The sequence below is a fragment of the Panulirus ornatus genome, chromosome 17 (genome assembly GCF_036320965.1).
Source record: "Panulirus ornatus isolate Po-2019 chromosome 17, ASM3632096v1, whole genome shotgun sequence".
Taxonomy (NCBI): domain Eukaryota; kingdom Metazoa; phylum Arthropoda; class Malacostraca; order Decapoda; family Palinuridae; genus Panulirus; species Panulirus ornatus.
The window spans coordinates 8,838,702-8,851,810 of NC_092240.1; the positions used below are offsets into that span (position 1 = coordinate 8,838,702).

The 13,109-nt window shown below is 38.3% G+C and overlaps 1 protein-coding gene across 6 annotated transcripts in view; it reads right to left on the bottom strand.

Moving 5' to 3' along the window:
* LOC139754553 (BTB/POZ domain-containing protein 1-like) overlaps window positions 1-13,109 on the bottom strand; it is a 51,839-nt gene that overhangs the window by 34,570 nt on the left and 4,160 nt on the right. For 2 of the 6 annotated variants that reach the window (XM_071671894.1, XM_071671897.1), the window contains exons 2-3: window positions 9,136-9,289; window positions 950-1,088 (exon numbers count right to left, since the gene is read on the bottom strand). The exons of 1 other annotated variant lie outside the window; for it this stretch is intronic. The gene's annotated coding sequence lies outside the window, so the exon portion shown is untranslated. The remainder of the gene's footprint in view (window positions 1-949; window positions 1,089-9,135; window positions 9,290-13,109) is intronic. 3 more of the 6 variants (XM_071671893.1, XM_071671898.1, XM_071671896.1) reach the window with 2 other exon arrangements.

Consider the following 13,109-nt stretch of genomic DNA (forward strand, 5'->3'; position numbering starts at 1 on the left):
ATAAGTATGGAAAGAACTTCAATGCAGATTCTCAGAGGTAAAGGCTTGGAAATAATATCAGTACATTACAGTGCTTCCTCTACTATCCTCAATTTGGCTTGAAAAGAATTTCAACAAGATACAGTGCTTACTTTACTATCCTGATTTGGCTTGGAAAGAATTCCAATATAGTACAGGACTTCCTCTAATATCCTTAATTTAGCTATGAAAGAATTTCAATATGGTAGAGTCCTTCCTCTACCATCCCTAATTTTGCTTGGAAAGAATCTGAACATGGCAGAGTGCTTCCTCATCTATCCTTAATTCAGCTAACCATAAACATTAAGTAGTTTATTCTTTAATAGTAGGGAGGGAGGCAAGTGTAGGAACGAAAACATAAGATTCAAGTGTTTTGCTATTGTAGCTGCTATCAACAAAGGCACTTGCAGAGCACATGAGTTTCCTCCTGGCACCTCCTTAGCACTTACAACACTGAGTACCTACTCTGTTGTGCATTGCAGTTATCTAGTATTTTCTTTTTCACAGTGTACCATGAAGAGTGTTGTGATCATCATGAGTCCAGATCAGGTTCTGTCAAGCCACATAAGTTCTCAAACATCTTAAAAGTATATGTAAATTGTGCTAGCATTGAAAGATAAGCAAATCTCATGCATTTGGATAAGGGCGAATATAAGATATCACTAGGAGAATGTTATGGTCTTAGTTTGAACACTGTGTATGAGTTAAAGAAACAAAAGTTGGAAATTATGAAAGCTCATCCATATATGCAATCTTCTGAGCAGTTTAATGTGAACCAAGAGCACTGCAAGGCATACAAACTACTCTTGTAGATAGTCCAACATATGAAAGGTTTAAACAGGTTCTGTCAGTAGGTCAAAGCAAAAGTATTACCATGCTGCAAGCAAAAGCTATGGCTCTAGTGATCCAACTACAAGTTGCATCCCCATACCTCTGCATTATTTGAAGCTTTCTACAGCCATAGACGACAATGCTGATGACCCTCCTGTCACCTCAGGTCCAGATGTTCAAGGGCTAAAAGGCGATCACTAACTCCATCTTTCTGCTCCCTCAACCACCACAATCACACACTAACACATAAAGTAATGTCACCATAATAATATTTGCTATCATTATTGTTTTCAGTATATTTTCTTATATAAAATAAATATTCCAAATCTGACTTTGTTACTGTCAGTAACTATGCTACACAGGTCTCAGGAGGGGACATCTCATCTGCAGTATCCACAAAAATCAACTATCCAATATGGCTAGCAATGGCTATATAAAGATACTTGAGGAAGTAACGTACTGAATTTCACATCATTTGTATGGAATGGATTCCAAAATATCTTTTTGTTTTTCAGTACCTAGTGTGGCCAATCTAGTTTTACGTGTCAGGTGTGTGGAATGTAATCCAAGGCTGGTTTTGTGGAAATGTACAGACAATGAGCTCTAAAGTTGGTTTAGTGGCCTAATGTGTAGAAAAGTTTCTGTTCCTGTACTTATACATAATTCCTGTTCTTGTTCATATACATCATTATTATTTCTTTTTGTGGTGGAACATGTTTGGAAGGCACTCCAACAAAATGGATGACATGAATCTTTAAGATTTTTTGTTTTGCCAAGTGTGTAAAATGGCCAGTAAAAAATAAAAAATAAGCATTATCCCTGGGTAAGGGAGAGATTTCTATCTATATTCCCTGCCTGTCACAGAAGGCAACTAAAGGGGGTGGAAGTGGGGGGCTGGAAACCCTCCCCTTCTTGTATTTCTATTTCTAAAAGATTGAACAAAAGAAGTCTGTTTTTGGGGCTACCTTACTAATGCCTAAATACATTTCACTAACTCTTTAAGGAAAATAGTTATTACACAAACTCTTCTTTCTGGTCCTAAAGCTGTAAGAAACAGAGCTTTCATAAGAAGCTCATAAAACTAAGGGACAGTAAAAGATTCAGGGCCTTTAGTAGATCCTATATAAGCTAATGTTAAAAAGGTATAGGTTTCCTTAGAAAAGTGGATCTATACAATTTACTCCACATGTGGCTAGAAACAGTTCTAAGTATGAAGACGCAGTCTCCTGTAAATCACTCATATATGAAACAATAAATACACATCCTCAATTCAACAGCTGTTTGGATCAGTTGGAAAGAAGGAATTACAGAGAAGAAAAACTTCTGAAACTATAAATATTTCACTTTTCTATACTACAGCTTCCAATCTACACCTCATTTTTTTTTTTTTTTTTTTTATGTTGAAAGCCACAGTCACGGACAAAAGTCCACATTATGGCCGGGCATTAACTGAAATAGAGAGAATTATGAAATGTAAAAGAAAAAACATGGGGAAGTATTTATGAATTTTAGAGGAAGTTAAAGACCCATCTTTTGAACTGTGCCAGACTATAGTTATTGGGAAACACAAGAGAAGGGAGAGAGTTCCAAAGCTTCAACTTATGGGTTCAGAGGTAGGTATCAAAACAGCCCACCTGTGAGTTGCTGCTGGCCACACAAAAATCAAGTAATGCAGTAGCTTGCCGAGCATTGCTTGGTCTAGCTAGTGGTGGGGGCACACAAGCGGCCAGCACTCAGGAGCAAAAACCAAAGCTAAACACCAAAGTTTCCTTCATAGGATATGAGATCTGTTTTGGGGCATACCCAGAAACCTTTTACATCAAGTCCATTATTACATACGGTTCCTGCTTGGATAGAATCCTTTAGCCTTGATAAAGATCTCTGATGTACTGCAGTCATTTATACAGTGTAAAATTGAAGAAACCCACATCAAACAATTGCCGACAAAGCATCTTACATCAGAGAGAGAGAGAGACAGACAGACAGACAGAGAGAGAGAGAGACAGAGAGAGAGACAGGGAGAGAGACAGACAGAGACAGACAGAGACAGACAGAGAGAGACAGAAACAGAGACACAGACAGACAGACAGACAGAGACAGAGAGAGACAGAGAATGTAAAAGGGCCCATGAACCACTTTCATGATGAAGTTACATGGATGTTCAAATTTCCTCTTTTTAGGACCATCAAGATCCAAATTTTCCACACAAAGAATGGAGAGGCCATCCTAAAGGTAGTCCAAAGACCCAAATTCCTTTCATATCATAGGCTCCCTTCCCCATTTCCAAAATTGCAAGACCTTGCTCAGGATAATTAAGCCTCCATTGGGTCATAGTAAGGGAAAAAAATGTACTGCTGTCGGCATTTGCTAACTTGATCTAAAACAACCCTTAAACTGTCTTGGTCCTAGTAGTAAAAATTTTATACAAGTACATCTAAAATGACCCTTTCTTCTCTCAGAAATGCTTAAAGAGATAACTTGGGGATTGACCACTAAAGTAGCTAGAACAGGAGACTTTGACAATAAGTTACCCCTCTAATGAAGCATGGCAGCAATATCTTATCTGTTAAAACTCTATTTCGGAGCAATCATACACATGCCTGAAACGCTTGTTCACAGAAGCTGAGTTATCTGTAACTCCAGATCTCTAACAAATAAATATTCTGATATATACTATGAAAAAATATCAAAAGACCAACAACATGAGCTAGAATACTTGCACTTTGAAAAATCTAGTGCTTAATCTGCTGAAAAGCAAACTAAACCTGTTTGGAAATACCAATCAACCTCAGCTCGGTGAACTTCTAACCTAAAACACTACAAGATCATCTACATTTAAGAGGAAATCTGCTTTCTGAGACTTTGCTTTACACAATCTTTTTAAGAATTTACTATTGTGGTTTTCTCAGGAGCTTTCTCGCCCTGAGATGATACGAATGTATGACAGTAAGTATCTGTTATTGTTAGATTCAACCAGTGTTTTCCTGGCATGGGCCATCATCTTTCTTATGGCCCAGTCTCATAATGAGAGCAAGCATCCTTCATATCAAATCTTAAAGTCCACTTTAACATATAAGGAAACTGCACACAAAAACACAAAAAAGTCGTCAGCCTGACTATCAAAACAAAGTTAAAGTTCCTGCCATGTCATGAAAGATGATGTTAGTGTTATCTCCAGGTAAAGAATTTCTAAAGCTTCTGAACAAGATAGACCTACCATTAATTTCATAGAAAACCCACACAAGAAAGAAAATAACACTCATCCAACCTCTGACCTGAAGGTCAGAAAAGAAAATGAAAACAATGTAATCAAACATTCAAACAAGTCCAAACAGCACCAAAGAGCTAGTACACATGAATGTGGGTGAAAGATCACCTTTGTGCCATAACTTTCTAAGCTTAGATGGCTTGCTATATGGTTGCTGTGTGCTGTGAATAAACATCTGCCTGCCTCATATATTCACTTATGGTTGAAGGGGGTGAATTCTCATGGATACACTTCATTTTGAAGGGTAAAATGGTGTTTTAACCCCTACAAAACTAATGCTCCTTCAGATGCTTACAGTGCAGTCCAATGGTGAGAAATTAATGTTAACATTCAGGCATCATGGTGTCAAAACCAAATGAGTTAAACAAAAGATTATATCTATCATAAGGAATAAAATTCACTACTGATGTATGACAAGGTCAAGGGCCAGAAGGCTTTCGATAGATGAATCAAGTTGTCTCCTTAGATTGGGATAAACATTCAACAGCTGAATCAGAAAGGGGACTGGGCACTACGCTCAGAGGATGATTTTAAAAGATGATATCTTAATGGGAAAGTGATGGAGAATAACGACATATGGTAAAATATTCATAACATTACACCACTTTGTGAACACTACAAAAATGGATTTAAAAAGAGTATGGGGATACAAAAAAATTACTTGTATGAAACAAGTGATTTAAAGGAAATGGAAGTAAATGAAAGGCAAGACACTGAGGGCACAGATGCACAAGACAGAAGGCTGTGAACAGAGTAATACTACAGAGTAATACTTTTATACACAAATATGCAATGAAATTTATGGAGGTGTGCAGTACTTATGACAACTTACAAACATGTGTAAACAAAATTTCTTGCTATTATAATTGGAAAAAAAGAGATATAGAAAAAGAAGTCAAAATAAGACTGCTTTTGTAATTTGTTTTGATGATGGCAGTAACATTTCGGGAAAACTTAAAATAATGCACATTCAGAAATTTCTATTCAGGCAATCCTGTATTCTAAAAATGGATAATTGTTACATAGACAGGCGAGGATACTCACCACTATGTAATGAAATACAAGGAATTCTACAAAATGGAGCAATCCTAGACCTATAAACTTGACTAAGGATAAATGACAGATTGGAATCAAAGCATTTCTGTATACTCACTCACTGTGAGAATGCTAATGACCAAATACTTTTTCCCACTGTTCGCTTTTGCTTTTGGCCATATTTATGATACAGAGCCACTTGATCCATCACACTACCTCCATACTAATATCAACAGTTTGCTATCTTCCAATCTCTACTTCTCCTTTTATTCTCGTCTATCTTTTCATTCTCCCTACTTCCATTCTGAACAGCTTTGCCTACTCTGTATACTCACTAAGGCAGTGGAACCTTTTCTACTTTTCTTTCACTCAGTATAAGCAAATGGCAACTGCTTCATTGACATGACAGCTGAAGAAACATGCAGAGTTCTTCATCAAGTGCTCTGAGCACTGCTGCCTCTAAGTCTTCAGTATAAGAGAGTCAATAACCAAAATATTTGAGGACAATTCTGCTTTTGTTACCTTGTTTTATATGCTGGAAAAGATACATATCACACAAAAAGATACCTAACTATGGAAGTCTTGTTTACCTATCTGAAATGTCTGATTCATTTACATAAAAGCCAAATCAACATGAAATTTCTTTATCACACTTTTTGATCACTTCTACTTAAAAGTTTTTAACATGTTAACGTTTGGAGATGGTTAGTAACCTTGCTTTATATACTGGAAAAGACAAGTCACACAAAGAGACAGGTAAAGTATATCAATAATACATAGATAACAGGATATTTGTATTATTTGGTTGCTTGTAATGCATAATGATAGGGTGTAAAATTCTTACGGATATAATACAATGTGAATGATGGATTCTACACATGCCATCATATATGATGCTAGGAAATGGTGGCAATGTTTGTATAAAAACATCTTTAAGGTACAAATGGAATTACTATGTAATCTAATATCATAAGAATGATATACCAGATATCTTGCACACTATAAGGATCAATTATGAAAGCCTGGTTATGGACAGCAATGAGTTATGTAAGATATATATCCTTGATATTCATGCATAATGGTATGGCATGAAAGTTACATAAAACATAACATAAAACAAGAGTGCTTGACAGCATTACTGCTAATCAAAATGCATCAGGTGATGTAGATATTGTAATAGTTACTAGTCGCAGGGCAAGTAGACTTTTAAAAATAATCTTCTAAATCACATATGTTCAAAACAAGATAATAAATATTATTGGGAAATAATATATGAATTATGGGAGACTATAAATGTTACTGGAAGGTATCAATGAAGACTTCAGTATCAGTACATGCATCATATATTGCTAAATGTACACCATGTGTCTGCAGTTCCCAATATAATATGATCAAGATGTTCAACTTTTTTCTTATCATATCACCACAGTATAATCAAACACAGATATTGTATACCAGGAGAGACTGAGTACAGAATGGAAAAAGGTGAGAACAATGGAAGTAAGGGGAGTGGGGGAGGAATGGGATGTATTTAGGGAATCAGTGATGGATTGCGCAAAAGATGCTTGTGGCATGAGAAGAGTGGGAGGTGGGTTGATTAGAAAGGGTAGTGAGTGGTGGGATGAAGAAGTAAGAGTATTAGTGAAAGAGAAGAGAGAAGCATTTGGACGATTTTTGCAGGGAAAAAATGAAATTGAGTGGGAGATGTATAAAAGAAAGAGACAGGAGGTCAAGAGAAAGGTGCAAGAGGTGAAAAAAAGGGCAAATGAGAGTTGGGGTGAGAGAGTATCATTAAATTTTAGGGAGAATAAAAAGATGTTCTGGAAGGAGGTAAATAAAGTGCGTAAGACAAGGGAGCAAATGGGAACTTCAGTGAAGGGCGCAAATGGGGAGGTGATAACAAGTAGTGGTGATGTGAGAAGGAGATGAAGTGAGTATTTTGAAGGTTTGTTGAATGTGTTTGATGATAGAGTGGCAGATATAGGGTGTTTTGGTCGAGGTGGTGTGCAATGTGAGAGGGTTAGGGAAAATGATTTGGTAAACAGAGAAGAGGTAGTAAAAGTTTTGCGGAAGATGAAAGCCGGCAAGGCAGCAGGTTTGGATGGTATTGCAGTGGAATTTATTAAAAAAGGGGGTGACTGTATTGTTGACTGGTTGGTAAGGTTATTTAATGCATGTATGACTCATGGTGAGGTGCCTGAGGATTGGCGGAATGCATGCATAGTGCCATTGTACAAAGGCAAAGGGGATAAGAGTGGGTGCTCAAATTACAGAGGTATAAGTTTGTTGAGTATTCCTGGTAAATTATATGGGAGGATATTGATTGAGAGGGTGAAGGCATGTACAGAGCATCAGATTGGGGAAGAGCAGTGTGGTTTCATAAGTGGTAGAGGATGTGTGGATCAGGTGTTTGCTTTGAAGAATGTATGTGAGAAATACTTAGAAAAGCAAATGGATTTGTATGTAGCATTTATGGATCTGGAGAAGGCATATGATAGAGTTGATAGAGATGCTCTGTGGAAGGTATTAAGAATATATGGTGTGGGAGGTAAGTTGTTAGAAGCAGTGAAAAGTTTTTATCGAGGATGTAAGGCATGTGTACGTGTAGGAAGAGAGGAAAGTGATTGGTTCTCAGTGAATGTAGGTTTGCGGCAGGGGTGTGTGATGTCTCCATGGTTGTTTAATTTGTTTATGGATGGGGTTGTTAGGGAGGTGAATGCAAGAGTTTTGGAAAGAGGGGCAAGTATGAAGTCTGTTGGGGATGAGAGAGCTTGGGAAGTAAGTCAGTTGTTGTTCGCTGATGATACAGCGCTGGTGGCTGATTCATGTGAGAAACTGCAGAAGCTGGTGACTGAGTTTGGTAAAGTGTGTGAAAGAAGAAAGTTAAGAGTAAATGTGAATAAGAGCAAGGTTATTAGGTACAGTAGGGTTGAGGGTCAAGTCAATTGGGAGGTGAGTTTGAATGGAGAAAAACTGGAGGAAGTGAAGTGTTTTAGATATCTGGGAGTGGATCTGGCAGCGGATGGAACCATGGAAGCGGAAGTGGATCATAGGGTGGGGGAGGGGGCGAAAATTCTGGGGGCCTTGAAGAATGTGTGGAAGTCGAGAACATTATCTCGTAAAGCAAAAATGGGTATGTTTGAAGGAATAGTGGTTCCAACAATGTTGTATGGTTGCGAGGCGTGGGCTATGGATAGAGTTGTGCGCAGGAGGATGGATGTGCTGGAAATGAGATGTTTGAGGACAATGTGTGGTGTGAGGTGGTTTGATTGAGTAAGTAACGTAAGGGTAAGAGAGATGTGTGGAAATAAAAAGAGCGTGGTTGAGAGAGCAGAAGAGGGTGTTTTGAAATGGTTCGGGCACATGGAGAGAATGAGTGAGGAAAGATTGACCAAGAGAATATATGTGTCGGAGGTGGAGGGAACGAGGAGAAGAGGGAGACCAAATTGGAGGTGGAAAGATGGAGTGAAAAAGATTTTGTGTGATCGGGGCCTGAACATGCAGGAGGGTGAAAGGAGGGCAAGGAATAGAGTGAATTGGAGCGATGTGGTATACCGGGGTTGACGTGCTGTCAGTGGATTGAATCAAGGCATGTGAAGCGTTTGGGGTAAACCATGGACAGCTGTGTAGGTATGTATATTTGCGTGTGTGGACGTATGTATATACATGTGTATGGGGGTGGGTTGGGCCATTTCTTTCGTCTGTTTCCTTGCGCTACCTCGCAAACGCGGGAGACAGCAGCAAAAAAAAAAAAAAAAAAAAAAAAAAAAAAAGATATTGTATAAATTTGTTTGACAATACGACTGCCATCTATTTCAATCATCTCGTAAGGGGTTTTACTTGTTTAGACTGTTTGAAAGTCAATTTTCATCACCTTAAATGGTACATAATACAGTAATGTACATGTACTGTATATAGTAGATAATAAAGCACAAGAATTACATTAGTTTGTCAATAAGGCAGTCCTGTAGATATTTACTTACATACAGAAGCCAGGCAGGAAATCCTGGAGATTATCAAAAAGTATTGAAGCGTAGTGAGTAGTACTGAAGGATCACAACTGAACGAGCCCAAGATCAATTCCTAGGTGTGACGAAATGTTGAGCAAGTTTCCTTACATCTCCTGCTTGTGTTCACCTAGTAGTGAAGAATAAAGACCTAGTTGTGAAAAATAAGGACCTAGTAGTAGGTATACTACTCTGAATAACTTCCAGGGAAAGAACACACAGAGGTCCTAACAGTAATACACACTGCTACTTGTTATAAAGAATATCCTTAAAGATTAACTTTAAATAACATACTAAACCACCAGTTGGAAATTTAATATCTAAAGATACATGACTGAACAGTACTTTCAAATACCTAATCAAGCAGAATACTTTTATACTAAAATCATGTTAACAAAGTACTCTTAGCATGCCTTCTGATATCAAGTGCAGGAATTCATACCCAGTTCAAAAAACCATGGTTGGTTCAAATTGGTCATGCAATGCAGCTGATAAATGCCCCCCCCCCTCTTGATATGACTGTGCCAAGGGCATCAAAATACTAGTTACAGGTTAAAAAGCAAGCAGCAGTATTCAATCCCAGTAGAAATATTCTGGTGCTTTTCCTGTCTAATAAAGATAGCAACTGTCATCAAGCTTTGTATCATTTATGGGCGTATCCCAAAATTCTTTATCTTGATCATGACCATAAGTGAAAAACGGTAATGTGCATATAAGAATGATAAAGAATGGGCCAAAAATAAATAGAAAATGATTAGTGCACGTGAAAAATATATTCCCCTACTGAATGTGCAGTCAAAGCTCAAAAATCTAAACTTCAAAAGTCCATATACCTCAAGAATCCATAAAGCTTTGGATTTAAGCACATGACTCTCACTATCATAGACATGGGTTTTTCAGCACACAAACTCATCCAAACAGCATGGTGTTGGAAACAACAACTTGATATCAAAATGCAACACAACAAGAGCTTGAAGTTGTGTTGACTGTTAAACAAGCAAGGTCATAGCCAAGTGTTCATTACTGCACGCAACAAGGTTAGCAGGTTTTGATCGTGTACAAATGGTTTAAGCAACACAAAAGTGAATGGGTGCACATTTCTGGCTCCCTTCTGAGTGAAAAGTCCAGACACTTTCACCACCAAAAAGTATGTAATTTTCAGATATCTGCACAGTGCTTAGTCCAACATGTTTAGACTTTTGGGCCTTGACTATATTTAATGGAACATCCTACCAATAAGCATCTCATCTTAGACATAAAGCTACTTCCTTGAGTGACAAAGATAGGTGAAGTATTGTACATTACATGAAAGGCTGATGAGACCTAAAATGTGATTTTTGGGTTTGGGAAGTAATAAAAATCTTGACATACGGTCATTCAGTTCTCATTACATCAAATACATGACAATCACATAGTTAACATGAGTGTACTTAGAATTTCAATCATATCCATTTACAAAAAACTAGTACAATGTAATTTTCATGATCTATCCAATCTAAATCTAATCAGTTTCATTCTCAGTACATCAGTTCCATCAATATTCAACAGAGTTACCACAGATTTCATATAAAGAAAAATAGGTGCTGTGCTTTCAAAAAGAAAAAAACATTAAATGATATCCAAATTTCTTTCTGTTAATCTAATTAGGTGGTCTCCTTACTGATATGAAAAGCTGGGTTCAATCTCTATCTAGCTATCCAACTAAAGCCCAAAAGGTATACGAACAAATTGATGCACAGACCAATGAACAAATAAATTAGTTCATAAGAACCTAAAACTAATTCCAAATGCTTGTGTACTGGTTACATAGGAAAATTACATGAGTGTCCTACAATAATCAAATATGCCATCTTATCTAAAAATCATCCAAAATAATTATATTTCAATACTTAGCAATACTCACTCCATCTCCTTCTCACATCACCACTACTTGTTATCACCTCCCCATTAGCCCCCTTCACTGAAGTTCCCATTTGTTCCCTTGTCTTGCGCACATTATTTACCTTCTTCCAACACATCTTTTTATTCTCCCTAAAATTTAATGATACTCTCTCACCCCAACTCTCATTTGCCCTCTTTTTCACCTCTTGCACCTTCCTCTTGCCCTCCTGCCTCTTTCTTTTATACATCTCCCACTCATTTGCATTATTTCCCTGCAAAAATCGTCCAAATGCCTCTCTCTTCTCTTTCACTAATAATCTTACTTCTTCATCCCACCACTCACTACCCTTTCTAATCTGTCCACCTCCCACGCTTCTCATGCCACAAGCATCTTTTGCGCAAGCCATCACTGCTTCCCTAAATACATCCCATTCCTCCCCCACTCCCCTTTTTCTCCTTTGTTCTCCCCTTTTTCCATTTTGTACCGTCTCTCCCGGTACTTCCTCACACAAGTCTCCTTCTCAAGCTCACTTACTCTCACCACTCTCTTCACCTCAACATTCTCTCTTCTTTTCTGAAAACCTCCACAAATCTTCACCTTTGCCTCCACAAGATAATGATCAGACATCCCTCCAGTTGCACCTCTCAGCACATTTACATCCAAAAGTCTCTCTTTCGTGCGCCTGTCAATTAACACGTAATCCAATAACGCTCTCTGGCCATCTCTCCTACTTACATACGTATACTTATGTATATCTCTCTTTTTAAACCAGGTATTCCCAATCACCAGTCCATTTACAACACTGAACACCCCATGTATACCAATTATTCCCTCAACTGCCACTTTACTCACCTTTGCATTCAAATCACCCATCACTATAACCCGGTCTCGTGCATCAAAACCACTAACACACTCATTCAGCTGCTCCCAAAACATTTGCCTCTCATAATCTTTCTTCTCATACCCAGGTGCATATGCACCAATAATCACCCATCTCTCTCCATCAACTTTCAGTTTTACCTACATCAATCTAGAGTTTACTGTCTTACACACTATCACACACTCCCACCACTCCTGTTTCAGGAGTAGTGCTACTCCTTCCCTTGCTCTTGTCCTCTCACTAACTCCTGAATACTCCCACGACATTCCCGAACCACTCTTCCCCTTCACCCTTGAGCTTCGTTTCACTCAGAGCCAAAACATCCAGGTTTCTTTCCTCAAACATACTACCTATCTCTCCTTTTATTCTCATCTTGGTTACATCCACACACATTTAGACACCCCAATCTAAGCCTTTGAGGAGGATGAGCACTCCCCGAGTGACTCCTTCTCTTTCCCATTTTAGAAAGTCAAAATACAAGGAGGGGAGGGTTTCTAGCCCCCTGCTCCTGTTCCCTTTAGTTGCCTTCTACGACACGTGAGGAATGTGTGGGAAGTATTCTTTCTCCCCTATCCCCAGGGATAGGTTTGATGAATGTGTTTGATGATAGAGTGGCAGATATAGGGTGTTTTGGTTGAGGTGGTGTGCAAAGTGAGAGGGTTAGGGAAAATGATTTGGTAAACAGAGAAGAGGTAGCAAAAGCTTTGCGGATGATGAAAGTCGGCAAGGCAGCGGGTTTGGATGGTATTGCAGTGGAATTTATTAAAAAAGGGGGTGACTGTATTGTTGACTGGTTGGTAAGGTTATTTAATATATGTATGATTCATGGTGCGGTGCCTGAGGATTGGCGGAATGCTTGCATAGTGCCATTGTACAAAGGCAAAGGGGATAAGAGTGAGTGCTCAAATTACAGAGGTATAAGTTTGTTGAGTATTCCTGGTAAATTATATGGGAGGGTACTGATTGAGAGGAGGAAGGCATGTACAGAGCATCAGATTGGGGAAGAGCGGTGTGGTTTCAGAAGTGGTAGAGGATGTGTGGATCAGGTGTTTGCTTTGAAGAATGTATGTGAGAAATACTTAGAAAAGCAAATGGATTTGTATGTAGCATTTATGGATCTTGAGAAGGCATATGATAGAGTTGATAGAGATGCTCTGAGGAAGGTATTAAGAATATATGGTGTGGGAG